Consider the following 4293-nt stretch of genomic DNA (forward strand, 5'->3'; position numbering starts at 1 on the left):
AAGCAGAGCTTATTATGATATGCTAACTAACATATCTAGCTTTTAATAGATATGACCATAAGAAAAAATGCAGTTTAGTATTCTAGATCTTATAGCGAACAAAATGTAGCAAGTGTTTATCCTTGAAGAGAAAATTTAAAATGCTATCAAAATGGTGAAACAAAATATATCACCAGGAATTGTCACGATCTAAAGATCTTTTCTTGGGCCTATTTTTGAAAGAATAGAAAATACACTTCGAAAGTTCTGAATAGGTATCTCAATATTTATAATTAGTTTTATCTGAATAAAACATTATCAATCATTTAAATGCCAAGAATTGTTTGAAATATCAATCAATAGTTTTAAATACCAAATAAAGGCAATACAAAACATAAACAAGTTACAACACTAACATCAGGCTTTTGTAAAATTTGAAACCAAGAATTTCAGTATTCCCCAATAGAATTCTTCTAAAAACTAAATATTCAAATACCTTGTAACCTTTATATAGGAGCAAATATTTTAAAGATTTATGGATATTCAGAAATAATGCAGATCGCAATAACATTTTTCCTTTGCAGACTGTTCACATGATGGTAATTTTATACTGATTTTTGATGACAGTGCTTGAAATGAATCGCAAGCTTTACAAGAGCTCGACTGGATCACCTGCATCTTCAAAGCTTCTCCAGGAGAATTGTGGGCGAATTCAAAAATGCATTCGATGAAGGTTCACGATTCTTCCGTGGTAATGGTTGTTAAAAGGCATCTGAAAGAATATTTCAATTAATACAAATTAAATACAGTTTCATCTGTCAAGAAAATTACGAAATGCAAGAGCATTCATATTTTTTATTTTGCTCTTTCAACTTATGTAGATTATTCTAAAATAGAATTCGCTTCATTACGTTATATACGGAATTAAATCTACTTTTTAACTAGGAAATGAATAGAGCTCGCGACAGTTGAATTATCTATTAGCAAAAATATTCGCAGTATTTGAAATATGAAAAATATTATCCAAGTGACCTTTTTTTCCCATTCAAGAGCCAGGTCTTGCATATTTTGAGAGTTCTGCGTGCATTAAGTCTATAAAGGGCATAGGCTACCAATTATTTTAATAATCTTCCGTCATCCACAAATGATTAAACTCAAACCTTTGCCTTCTAAAAGTAATGAGATTTATTATACATATGCGGGTACAAGAAACCTTTTGATGGCTTGGAAATATTTTCCGATTTGTTACAATTCCTAAAAAGATTGATGTGGATCTAACTGTTATAAAAACAATACAGACGAATTTTCACTAGAATGCAAGGGTTAGCATTGTGATACGATTACTTCGCCAACAGTCAAAGTGCTCTCCAAAGGGAAATCATTACTTTTAATGAAAAAAATATTCTAGGAGCACTATTTTCGTTACCCCCGAGTTTCATATAATATTTTGATTGCTATTGAGACGCTTGGAAAAACCTACAATAGGTTAATATAAATTTTCTAGTTTTTACGATTAGAGAAGAATTGAAAAACAAATTTTAATTAAGAATAGTATATTTTATTTTTCCCGAAAAATTTCTCGGAATACTAAACAGGCGAAATAAAGTTACACCTGTGAACAATTCTTCATCTGAAGAGGTACTTGTGTAGATGGATATTTTCCTATAAAAGGCAACGACGTGCAAACGACTGAGACATTCTCAGGCGACCGATTAATTCTATTCCTATATCGAAAAGTTGATCTCGATGAATGTGATTCAATTCGTTGATTCCAATATTGAGAAGTGACTGGAAATTCTGCATCTGTCACAATAAATGTCTCCAAATAATTATGGCTTCAATTTGCGTCATACCCTTGAAGAACTTATTTTCGAAGTTATAAAATTAAACATTTAAGAAAACCATGTTTTATTAAAATGCATTAAACTTACTGTATGTTTTTCTATTTCGGTTTCATCTGTTTCCTGTATCCAGCATAAATTGTGTCAATTCATGAAGAATGAGTTGTAAATGTAGTCGATCTTCTGGTTGTGGATGGCAAGACTTTATTTAACAAAATAATTTAAGGACGTAAGACCTCCAACCTATAAATATCAATTCGAAGAGTTTTTCCATTTCAAAGTTTATTTTGATAGGTTTATTTTTAAAATTTCAGTAATTTCACTATTAAAAAGATTATACCCAATATTCATTGACGTATGACAATTATAAAAATTATAGCAACTAACCGATTTCCCAAGTTGGTACCCAAGAGATAATGTATGACAATCCAGCTTGCTACTGTCCGTAGAATTTATGTCAGGAACTGAAATTAAAGAATGCATAAATGTCTAATCTCTTGTACTTAAAATCGAGATTCTGAGATGTATAGACATCTAAAAATATTGCTTACCACACGGGTATAGAATTTGCACAGTGGAGATGAGCTGTATATTAATAATTCAGCTCTGTGGACCTTCATTCGTAATCGGACATTTTTAGCATGATATAAATTGATATAGATAGTCAGCTGTATCTGTGGGCTCTCCATCCATAATTGTAAAATATAACCCCAAAATGCGTTCGACGAGAGTGTTATTTCGCTGTGCTGATTTCGGTTAAGTCATGTTAGCAGACATCTGAAAGTATTACATATGTAGATGAACAAATTCGAATCCAAGCACCAAAAATTCCATTAAACGCAGAATTAAAGAGCAAAAAATTCTTTAAACTACATAGATAATTTGAAGTATGAAAAGGAATTTATTCCGATAACCTTATTTATGGAACTAAATACTTATCCACGTTTCTTAGGAAATGTTTTGAAAGCTCAGAATATCCGTTGGCAGTAAAAAATATCGCAGTATCAAACACATTTGTAAAACGATTGATCTAAACATGCTGTTTTTAATATAGAGCCAGTACCTCCATTTTTCTTCATTTATATGCAGATTTAAATAAAATTACACTAATTAACCTCTAGTAACAAATACAGCTTATGTTTAAAAATTCAAAATGTCCTCCAAATGGACACTACCTTATATACAAACGCAATATGAAGTTTCGTTAAAAACATTCAATTTTCATTTTGTAGCTTAGGAAAAATTAAGGATCGTCATGTTCAGATACGCGATTACATTTCAGTAGCTTCACCAATTTATGAATTGGTTAACTACTACAATATTGAAGGAGTTGACAGAATATTTCTAGATACCAATATTAATACAGTTTGTTCGTTTCTCAGAAAATAACTTACCTTCAGGCCGTACAGAAAAGCAAAACAAATTTACCTGAATCATTTTTTGTACTAACTGATTCAACTCCTGAAGAGGTTCCCAATTGAACACATGGATGTCGAATGCCGATTTCATTCTCAGATTCTGGATTACTTCGGCCCCCTATATACACAGAATGAATGCATGTACTTGAATTCCTCCGTATTTCATGTGAAAGTTGAATGCTGTAACTGAAAAAATGTTTTCAGATCACAAGGATTTGAATTTCTTTCCAGCATTTGGAAAATTTGTTTCCTAGAAGAACAAATAAAGCGCTTTAAATATGCCATGCAATTTAAGATAATTTATAATAGTTTTTTTTACCTGATCTTGAATTTCCATTGCTACAAGTCATCTTAAAATACTTTTTCGAATCCAATTTGTCATATGGAACGTAAAAAGCAGTCTTGCTCCTTGTAGATGACATGCCTTTATTCCTCAGAAAAGCAGGTTCTAAATTTACCAACCTATAAATACGAAATAAAAGTCTTTTGTAAAATTCTAATTATGTAACAATTGACGGAATTGTACATAATTGAAACAAAGTGAATTACAATTCTTATATCGAAACTGTTCGGTATTTGAATTATAATTCACGAAGACTTACCAATATCATTTCAGTATATCATGAAATATGGTTTCTTGGCTATCCAGTTACTTGCTTTCAATAAAATTTTTGTCTCGAGGTGGAACAGCAGTATTCAAAGTGACATTGGATATTGTCACTTCCCATTAAATAGTACCCATTTCAACTGACAATGAATCCAGATGAATCAATAGGAAAACGCTTGGTGTAAATAATGCAGTACAAACTGAAGATAATACAAGTTGCTATTTTTCACAAAAAGTTGCCACAATCATATTTATTCTCTCTTTTCCTTAATATCAGGTGACAAATGGCAAAGATTCTCTCATCTACTGCATTAGACAATACCAAGTAATGACCACATAATTGTAGCAATCTCGCCGCTTAGAGGCCGCTTGCATAGGATATTCGAAGATTATGAATATTTCTTTCGGGTTTTATCTGGATATCAGAAGTATATGCTAATGCATTCTG

At 31.4% G+C, this 4293-nt stretch overlaps 1 long non-coding RNA gene across 1 annotated transcript; it reads right to left on the bottom strand.

Annotated features, from left to right (window-relative positions):
• Window positions 1-684: 684 nt before the first annotated feature.
• Window positions 685-2512, bottom strand: LOC129983655 (uncharacterized). Its single transcript, XR_008785430.1, has 4 exons — window positions 2372-2512; window positions 2208-2284; window positions 1911-2063; window positions 685-751 (listed from the first exon to the last, which is right to left on the bottom strand). It is a non-coding gene; the product is annotated as an uncharacterized LOC129983655 (long non-coding RNA).
• Between the last annotated feature and the right edge of the window lie 1781 nt (window positions 2513-4293).

This window comes from Argiope bruennichi, chromosome 9 (genome assembly GCF_947563725.1).
Source record: "Argiope bruennichi chromosome 9, qqArgBrue1.1, whole genome shotgun sequence".
Taxonomy (NCBI): domain Eukaryota; kingdom Metazoa; phylum Arthropoda; class Arachnida; order Araneae; family Araneidae; genus Argiope; species Argiope bruennichi.